The sequence below is a fragment of the Bactrocera latifrons genome, unplaced genomic scaffold (assembly GCF_001853355.1).
Source record: "Bactrocera latifrons isolate USDA-ARS-PBARC rearing strain unplaced genomic scaffold, ASM185335v1 scaffold_146, whole genome shotgun sequence".
NCBI classification, from domain to species: Eukaryota; Metazoa; Arthropoda; class Insecta; order Diptera; family Tephritidae; genus Bactrocera; species Bactrocera latifrons.
In genome coordinates this window covers 191256-202220 of record NW_017534919.1, presented here as the reverse complement: position 1 = coordinate 202220, position 10965 = coordinate 191256, and the positions used below count along the sequence as shown (strand labels likewise).

At 34.6% G+C, this 10965-nt stretch overlaps 1 protein-coding gene across 1 annotated transcript in view; it reads right to left on the bottom strand.

Annotated features, from left to right (window-relative positions):
* The window catches only part of LOC108965703 (somatostatin receptor type 5-like), a 35721-nt gene extending 26262 nt beyond the window's left edge, over window positions 1-9459 (bottom strand). Inside the window, exon 1 of the mRNA XM_018928282.1 lies at window positions 9384-9459. The gene's annotated coding sequence lies outside the window, so the exon portion shown is untranslated. The remainder of the gene's footprint in view (window positions 1-9383) is intronic.
* Window positions 9460-10965: the final 1506 nt, after the last annotated feature.

Genomic DNA, 10965 nt, shown 5'->3' with positions numbered 1-10965 from the left:
ACTGAGCATCTTTCTCTTTGACACCATGTCTGATATCCCACGTGATCTGTCAAATACTAATGCATGAAAATCCTAACCTCAAAAAAATCACCCGATATATACTTAACTCATTTTCGGCTTTGCAAATTAAATGAAAGTTTGCAAGATGAGGAGAGAAAAGCATGTATTATATGTATATATTTACGCCCATATCAAAAAGTCGCCAGCTAGAATAATACACCAAGTTTTCACACATGTCTGACACTTCGCTTCACTTCTGACGCTTCAGCGTATCACCCGAAGGCTGAGTGTTCGTGGAATTTTAATTATGTAGCTAATAAATGTTAACAAGAGTTTAGTAAACACAGACAAGTCTACAATAAAAGAGAAAGTGTTATTGTATACACCAAACCCATATCCGCTTGTTAACAAACTTCCGCTGAACTGACTGAACTAAGGCAAACAAAGTTCACAGTGGGCGAAGTATGCTGCTAAAACAACAAACAATGCACATACATATCTAAATTTCTTATACGTAAACGTACTTATTATGGAGCTATTGTGTTATAGGTATAATTACATTCTCGCATGTATGTGTTCATACGGTGATCCGCTTTCCGCCGGATGAAGACCTTGGATTAATATTCAGTTATTAGTTTAATTATGGTAGCTTTGGTTTGATATACCCCGAGTTTAAAAAGAAGATACATATTTTTTGCTTAAATGTTTATCTTTTATTTATAACCGTTTATATTATGGACAATGTCCCAGCATTCATATAAAATAAAAAAATCTCCAAAACTGTGAAATGAGGAATTGAAAAAGATTTTCAGTATACTCTATCCTTAAGTTGAAGTGACATGTCGTGGCATCCTTCTATTTCAGGTAACAATAAATTAAGTAGCCGCACTACTACAGTAAAACACATTTTTATACACTTGCAACACCTTGCTATAGAGTACAATAGTTTTGTTAACCTAACGGTTGTACCTATCACCTTAAACTAATCGATATATTCATTGGGACAAAAAAATACCCCGCAAATTCTAACCCAATTTCCCTGGGTAAATGATACTTCAAAACAAAAAATTATTTCGATAAGTTGGTAGGACTATTCTTGATAAGTATGCTAAATAATAAAAGTATTGAATTTGTCTTAAATTTCGTATTCCAAACCAAATTTCGTGTTGGGAATCATTGCGAATAACTGGAAGGTAAGCTCTTCAGTGATTCAGTTTTTTCAAAAACCCTACGAGTGGTACAAATCTTTCAAAGACGGTTGAGAAATCATTCAAGATATGCCTCGTTCTCAATATGGTGTTCTATAATATTTGGTCGTATTGCGGCTTTGCGTGTGAACATCCGTTGAAAGCGGCCGGCATTGTCGAAGAACAATTCATGGATTTTACATGATGATCCTGAACCTCACTTTAAATAAACGCAACGAATACCATTGATCAAGCACCGTATTCACCAGATTTTACTCCATGCGATCTTTTCTTGATCGAAGAGATAAAACACAATTCGCTGTAGGCCATCTCGAAAAGTGCTTATGAAAAGTATTTCGAGGACTGGAAAATCCATAAGTGTATTACATCTGGTGGGGATTACTTGAACGTTGCCAAACAAATATTGATGAATAATTAGTAATTAATTAAATTAAAATTTGCGTCTTATTTACAATTGGCGGGTACTTTTTTTATGTATCTCACAAGTTGTCCGATTTTGCGGTATCTTCAATAATTCGAACTCCTATAACTCGAAGTTCTCTATGTCTCGAACTCTTCAGTTTGCAATTGAATTTCATATGAATTTCCATCCGTAACTCGAAGTCTCTCAAGCTCGAAATAATTTTGGAGGATTTCGGTGATTCGGGTTAGGGAAGTTCATATATATATATATATAATTGCCCAGATTTCGGTCCTCTGGTTGACATTTTGCACCTTAAGCTATTTTCTTGACTTTAATTCTTGCAAGTTGCAAGGGTATACAATGTTTAGTTGTACCAGAATTTAGCCCTTCGTTACTTGTTTTGCTTCAAAATAGCCCTCAGTTGCAGCGATCATCTCTCCTTCGACAGAATTTTCTTCCCAGCGAGCATTCTTTTGAGATAAGAGAACAGGAAAAAATCGGTAGGTTCCAGATTTGGAAAATACGATGGATTTGAAAGCAATTCAAAGAGTAATGCCAGGAATTTTCCCATCGTTCTTACTGACCTGTTATAGGGTTTTTCAAATACGGCCGTTTACACTGATCTCGTCCTTCAAATGTTTCAATAACGCTATGTTATAATCGCTGTTGATGGTTCTTTCTTTCTCAAGATAGCCAATTAAAGTTATTCCATTGGARTTCCAAAATACAGACGTCATAACTTTAACAGCCGAGCGTTCCCGCTTTGGAGCGTGTTCATTCGGAATGGACTATGGAGGCATATGATGGAGGTTTCTTCCATTGTCGCATATCGGCGCAAAAGCTCGTGTTTATTATGTGTGAATATCTCCAAACGCTGCCCCGAGTCATCAACAACAACTTGACTTTTCGTTCATCTAAAATTATTTTCTTGACTATTTTGATGTTTTCGTCGGTAAAAATCTGCTTTTTTTGCGTCCACTGCATTTACTGTCTTCGGTGCATCTTTTGAAAATTGGAAATGTGTCTAACACTTTCACCGATCTTAAATTAAAGGTAATTAGGCTTGTTGAGCGTATGTAATATCGAAACAAGAGTTTCGTGGAAACATTTTTAAACCCAAGACAGATATTTGAATAAAACAATATTAATTAATAGTTTGGTAAGGAAAATAAGGAAAGAAACTGCCTTTTCCTCTCTTGATAATATTTATTCGGTAAGAGAAAATTTGTTATAGACTTACAAAATGCCTACTGCGACTTTGCACTATGGTCCAATCTGTGTTATCAAGCAGAGCATATTTTATCTGTTAAACCATAAAGGAAATGCTATCACGTCTTCAGACATTGAGGGAAATTATCTGGTGTTGGAATTAGTTGTTTCACCAGGATATTTGTCAGTTCAGTATATTTTCCACAGGATCGAGTAACAACCATAGATAGCGATTCGTTGTGAAAAACTACGATCACCAAGAGCACCTCTGGAAAAGGGTGCCTGATTAGGAAGATTTTTCTGCTTAAAATTATCTCAGATACAAAAACCAAATGAATCTATTATTTATATTGATAAATACAGCTAGTAATCAAAGGACTGGTCAAAATTTTGACAAAATTGCGGGTTTCCCAAAAAAAAAAAAAAATATATTTGGAAAAAAGTTACTTAAAAATTGAGCTTTTTGTCAAAAATAGCTCATACCTCCGAAGAAATTTGCAGAATAAATTTCAAATTTTTGGAGAGTATTATCAAGTATATGTATGTATGTATAAACGGTATATATTAAAAGTTATATATATATATTTTGAAACTTACAAGCAGATTGAACGCAATAGGTAGCCGAAATAGCGACACTCCATTAAAGTACTAAGTTGATCGAATGCCAATACTATAAATACTTAAAACTCTTTATAATGGCCCGTATGTTTAAGTGATCAAGCGAAATAATTTTTATTATATAAAAATATTCTAATAAAATAAATAAAATATTTTTCTAACCCTAAACCCGTTTTGAAATCTTAAACCTTGTTAGCCTTTCTGCCCTCAAAGCGAAACAATTTTGCCACAACATTAAATTGCATTAGGAACGGCAAGCAATTTACCCAACTAACTTGAACAACAGATAAACTCGACTGCAGCTCTACAACTTGCCACATTATTACCAACTAGCAACCAATGCAACATAATGCAAAGAAAGCGGGTGCGCACTGGCGGCCACATTATTGCACTGGTGCTAAGTGACCTACAAAAGGGAAAACACTGTATTACAAACGGGCAACAGCAACAAGAAGGCCAACAAGAGTGCAGACAGACCAAAGGCCAAAGGTGGTATTTGGTGCATAGAATGAAAATAACTGAAAGGCGTTGCAAACACACGTAGTATGGGTAGTTGTGAGAAACTGCCAACACCGTGTGGCTTGTACTGGTAAACAATGCGTTATTGGTGCAACGAAGTGCGTGCCAACGTGTGGTTGCCGCAAATGTTTGTGCTTCATCTACCTCGTTGAATACTCTGCTTATGTATTTTTTACTTTTTTCATTTCAGCGCGCTTTATATTACTCACTCACCACAACAAAGCGTTCTTCGTTCATTGTGATTAAAAACGTTATCACTCATACGCCCCGGCGTCCTGCTGCAAGCAATTGTGGTTTGCTTAGTTAGCGAGTGCCGCTTTGTTTGTGTTGCACACAGATTTCGGCAACTCGCCGGTGGCCACTAAAAATTGCCATTTAAAATACGCAACTACAAAAGCAAGAACAACAACAACAACACGTTTTTGGTGGGAATTTGATACTTCCTTTCACAAAATCCCATTTTTTTTTACTGCATCAGAGTTTGGCTATAAATTGCCAAATTAACAGCAGCAAAAGTTGTAGGTGTAGTTGTGCTGCTGGCTCGAAGTAGCGTCGCCGGAAAGATTTTCTTCTACTTTTTCCGTCTCAATGGTGTGCTGAAAAGCTAAATTTTAAAATGTTGCAGCTGCAGCTTGTATCTAGAGTTTATGGTGGACAAGCGCAGAATATTTTTGGTACGTATAGTCTATATACATACACCATATATAGCTAGGTGCTTGCTATATAACTGCAATTTAATTGTGGAAAGTTAAACGAATTTATCAAGTATCAGCAAGTCGCAAGTTTTTACTTGCGCTAGATTTTTAATCCTTTTTTATGAGAATTTATTTTACTGTTATTTGTGTTGCATATCTACACATACCACAGTTGATGGCTAATAAGAAACTGCATTAAATGTTTATCTTTGTTTTAATTTAACTCGAAATTATAGCTAAAGCTTTTAGTTATTACAAAATTACCGCTTTTAGTAGAGCAGCACAAATTTTGGACTAAGGAAAGCGTGTTTTTTTTAGCCATGTGGTTTTCAAGCCAAATACTTAACTTTATTATAAAAATTATGTTCTATAAACAATTTCGGGCAAACAAGCCCCGCAGTTGGATGGAATAAGTTCCACCAGAGAGTTCCAATTTCGACCACTTTGTCAGCAACAGCGTCGAATAGTCACACCCAAGGCAATATTCGTCTCGTGCTTATATATGTAGACGGCGATAAGATATTTATTTGAATTCTTCATATTTTCAGATAGTTTGGAAGCAATCTTTTTATCTGTGAATTTCTAAGTTTATAATAAAATGAGCGACTAGAAGTACACCAAAATCAAATGAGGTTGGCGTGTAATTTAACCTATATAAATGGATCACCATTTCGAGGTTTACTACCGGCACGAAAATTGAAATTATCTGTTTACCTAAGTGTTCTCTGAATAAATCCATTAATTACTGCGATATGTGGACATCATCACTTTGAAGAAATATGGCTAACAGACCATATCGTTGTTATTTCAAGATAAAATGGCAGCTCTTTACCCCAAATGCGGAAATTTTGCTTATTTACATACTCATTGGGCCAGAAATGGGAATAATCGTTGAACAAAATGTGCCGTCGAAAACGTCGCATCTTCTTGAAAATTCTCAAGAGCCCATAGAGTGAAGCGGTGTCGTTTTTGGGCGGACGTCTTTTCACGATTTAAAGCCAAACAAATCTGAACAAAATTAATATGCCAGCTTGACACGACTCACGCGTGAGCTGTCAAAAAGAGGCTATTGAAAAAAGTTACTTTACTTGGATCATTCCTTAGTCTCTACGTCAGCCGGTTCTATGGTATTGGAATTGTCTTGGATTATATTCAGCTTTGGGCTTATCGCTGCCGATCATATCATGTTTAGACTGATAAGTAGCAAGTAACTACGGTTCACGGGGATCAAAATAGTTCTTAATGCAACTTGAAATTGCGAAACATGGCCAAATGAAAGGAGGACAGTTATCATCTTTAGATACCCTGGTGATAATACATAAATATTCATTAAAGGCAATAGCTGACGCTCATCAAGGATTGTCCATTTATTTATGTTTATTTTGGTTGAAATGAATAACATATATCCCTATTATTTATTTAGTTTCCTAATGTCACAAATAAACACTTCAATTGAATTATGAATTAAAACTCCTTGATATCTTTATTTGTGTCATTATGTGGTTATAGCTGAAGGAAATCATAACTACTATATATCATCATTCAACGAAAGCGTGTGACATGTAGCGTGAAGTCTGACAGCTTAGTAGCGCATTGACACTGACAATGGCTGACACGATAGCCATGGACAACGGCTTAACACGCCTATCACCAGGTGTGGCGGTTCATTTCATGCTATGTCGGCGGCTAAGTATGTCACTACGAAGTACATCCGTATTCCCAAATACATACGAATTTCCACATTAATGCGCTCGTAACTCGCGCGCGTTTAAATAATATTTCGCTTGCGTGCCTCTTTTTATTTCTTCCACTCGTTCAGTCGTAATACTTACTATACGACTGTACGCAATTATGGGCAACAGGTATGTGCAGCGTTGGACGTAAACTTTTTAAACGATTTCTAAGTGAGTTGGTGAGCGAATCGGTGAGAGCGTGGGTGAGTCGATGCGAAGAGTGCTTTGTGTGTGTGATTTCACCAGTACTTGGCTGGTAAGAGCTCTCAAATGACAATAACTTCGGCGCTGATGACTCTGCGGTGACAGTTGCTACGGTATTAAACACCGCACTGCCAGAGAATATAATGAGAAAGTAGCAAGCAGCTAACGGTGAATGTAAATTGCGCGCTCAGCTCAAGGTGAGTGCGCTGGCGTTAGGGACTCTTATAGAATTTGACTGCCTGGAAAGACGATTTGTGGTGTGCTGTGCATACTGTTTCTTGTATGATATATGTATGTATGCGTGTGACGCTTGATAGTTGTCTGTCTCAGACCGCAAGCGGCGTTTAGGTATTAGCCAGCTGGTGCTTCTTTGTTCGCTCGCTGATCGGCGACTTCGTTTGCAATTGACTTTGGTTTACTTTGTAGTTGTTTGCCAATTTCGTTCAACATTTGGCCCGATGGGTGTGTCGTCGGCCGCCTTGGTAACCAATTGAGTTTTACGTTGCAAGTCAAGTATGTAAATACGAAATCAGTGAGGGAAAATTTTGGGGTAATGGCTTCAACTTGACAACGCAATGAAATTTGAGCTGTGAGCATCGATTGACTGAACAATACCAATAACTCAGTACTGTAAAGATTGTCAGGTAAATTAAATTACTGATTTTTTTGAAATATTACAAGTGAAAAATGAAAAGTGAATTCCAAAGTGAAGCTCGTGCGAAGCGCCGAAAAGAACAAAATAAAGTGGAATAAGTAAATGATAGTCAGCATATAATTGGCGTGTTCATACTTAACTTGAAGGTTTTTTGACTTCTAAGTTTCTTTAGGAAACTGTATAAAAATATGACTTTATTTGACCTTCATGGACTAAAATAATGACGTCATCATGTTTTTGATCGTTTCAATAATAGAAATTTGGCTGTCAATTACAGTAACTGATCGACATCAATAGTTGGAGAGCAATATTCCAAGTTTGTAATAAAATGTTTGTAGTATGATTTGTCGCTTGCTTGTAAAAAGAACCCGTCTCGGCGACTTCTACTCGGTTTTCGCTAAATTTCTTTTGAAGTAAGATTCGACAACAAAATCAAGCTACATTATTTCAGAGCAAAAGTAATGTAACAATTAATGGTTTTGTTCAACTAACCGTTACTTGTATCACCTCCAACTAATCGAGGTAGATATGGAGTTATTGTATATGCAAACAAATGATCGGATGATGAGATTATCTGTTCGTCCGTCCATACAAGCAATAACTTGAGTAAAAATTTAGATATTTTTATGAAGTGCTGTTGAGCAAAAATACATAAAGTGCCATAACTTAGCACTAAATTGAGATATGGAGCCACAATTTGGCACAGGGATTGTAGTAGCAAGTATCACCTGTGAACTAAAAGTTTCTTTAATGAGCACGACTCCGCTCTCTATTAGGTCTAATGTGTTTTCTCTAACAAAAATATTTACTCGTACTTATTGGCAAAAAACTGTTCCAGTCGATTTTCAGAAGCTTCTCTTGAGACAAATTTTTTGAACGCAAAATCATTTGCCATTGACTTGAGATCCCAGAGATTCTGATAAGTCACTAAAGATCCTGATAGAACACAATAGCTTTGTCATTGGCCATGGCTCGCCGCTGCTGGCCAATCGCTCCCTTCGGACGGTCTAATTGTTGATTGTACAGGCCGGAATTAAGAGCTAAGGCATATAGAATATAATACCCTGTTAATCCTACCAAACGCACGACAAAACATTTCTGACCATCAGTCCTGGCCAAAAACCGCCATTTGCACCGGTTCAGTGTTTTTGATTGGTTCAAATTATTCAAAGAGGTTCAAGAACGCGTTGACGAAGAACAACCTCCAGGACGGAAATATACATCAACTGATGATCAACACGTTAATAAAAAAAAAAAAAAAATGGTGCAAGAGAATCGACTATTAATTCTCAGAGATCTTACTGGCATCACTGCAACTTCGGAAGTATCAGTGAAAAAAATTCTGAAAGATCAGAAAAGTGAAAGCACGATTGATGCCAAAATCATTAAATTTTTTTCGGAAAAAAGCGTCGCGTTACAGACTGTGAAACAATACTTTCTGACTAACAGGATGTCATGAAACTTATAGGCGATGAGTCTTGGATGTAGGCATACCATCCAGAAGCAAACGATCAATCGGCGGAATATCGTGGAAAAAGTGAAACGAAGCCGGAAAAAACACGTCAATGCAGTGCAAAAATCAAGGTTATCTTGAAAGTTTTTTTTGATTAACGTAGTGTGATGCACTGAACTCCTTCATGTCGACAAATAATACTATTTGAGCGTTATCCGCCATTTGCGTGAAGGTATTCGTTAAAAGAGGCCGGCATAATGTGCCGATCACTCCAGGCTTTTTCACCACGATAATGCATTGTCGCATACTGCATTAATTCTTTATAAGTTTTTCGCCAAATTTTCAACCAAAATCGTGTTGTGACCAAGTCTAATTATTGGTTGCTCATAGTAGTGGATGCCGTACAAATTACTGATCACACTCATGAACTATGGAAAACTATTAAAGTTCTTCATGAAATTTGCATAACATTATTTACTAAATCAAAGCTACAATATCAGAAGAAATTTTTCAGATCGAACCACTATAGGGCATAACTGCCATACAAACCGATTGATGAAAATATTATTCTTGTATAGAAACTTATTTATTTGTGAAAATTATACAAGCTTAGGTGCAATTAAGCTAACAGTGTTTCTTATTTAGATTTATTTTAATTTCAAATTATTTCCTTTCTTGGTACTCACTTTATGTGGTTTGCCGCGTTGACGCTTTATGTACCATATATAGAGGCGCCCATGTATTTATGGCTAAGATCAAAGGTAAAGAAATAAAGAATCCGTTGTTTATTTTAATTTCGCTTTTCGTTTTTGTTAATTTTTAATAAAGTTTTGAAGTTCAAGTAAAACAAGTTATTTTGTAATACTTAGTTACAAATCTTTCAAGTTTAAAATAACTGCCAACACTATTGTAGATTTGTTTACCGTTGTGTGCAAATTGTTTTAATTTTAATAAAATATATAAAACGGTAACTTTTGACAAGAAATTTTTTGCAAATAATTATGATTTTTTAACACTGGGATTTTAAAACAAACAGCAAAGTTTTTGATTACTATTAGTTTTTCGTTTTGATTTTTTAAGTCGGCGATAATTGCAGCATTAATAGCTATTTTTATCTTTCATAAATTATTTTTTTTTACTTTTGAATATTTTTTTAATTTTAATTTTTTTCTTTCGCAGTTTTTTACATTTAATGTAGACTTTAAACATTTAATTAAGATTTCGAAGTTTTATATTTTTGGTTTTCTCTTTTTAGGTCGTTCTTTAATTGTGACTTTTGTGAGATATTTTATACAGTGACACACCTTCTTAAAATGTATGCATTTAGTTTAAAAATGTATTAACAAATTATTTTAACTGTAATTGTTGACAAGATGTAAGAAGAAGGCTTCATATATTTGAGTTAATATGTTCCTAGTGTCTTTGACTTAAAAGTATGACTTTATTTTAAAATGATTTTTGAAAGTAGTTATTTGAAGTGTTGCTATTTGTATTGCATTTTTTTCCAACTTTTGTTTTATTTAATACAAATATTTAAATTCAATTCAGTACTTTTGCTGTTCTTTTTTGAAGAGATTAACACTTTTCCAAAATCTTAGTTGCGTTGTTGTAATTACTCGAAGTTATTTTCATATTTTTATATACATATATATATATTTTTTCTTTTAGCTTTTTTAAACTATTTTTAAAATGTTACTTTTTTGTTGTAATTACTCTAACTGTTTAAAATGTGGTTCTAATTTAGCATTTTAGCGTTTTTTGTTTTAAATTTAAAATGCCTTCGTTTATTAAAAAAAAAAAAATTAATATTTTGTTCTAGTTGTTGTAGTTTCTTGAAATTTTTTCAATTTGATTCTAATTTAATATTTTTGTGTGTTTTCACGAAGTTCAAAACGTCTTCATTTGTTTATAAAAAAACTTTGAAGCTGTTGCTTTTGTTGTTGTATATTTTCGAACTGTTTTCATTTGATTTTAATTTAATATTTTTGTGTGTTTTCACGAAGTTCAAAACGTCTTCATTTATAGAAATCTTTTAAAATTTTGCTTTTTTTGTTGTAACTTTTTGAAACTATTCACATTTTTCCTTAGATCTTTTAAATGTTTGCAAAGTGTTGCCAATGGCATTGTGTTTTTCGATATTTTTTCAATTTCAATCCAATTCAGTATTTTTGTGATTTTTCAAACCCATTTTTCAAAGTGAACTCAACACTAATTTATTATTTTTTTTAGAACTCTGCACAGCAGTGATAAATTAGAAATGAAATAAAT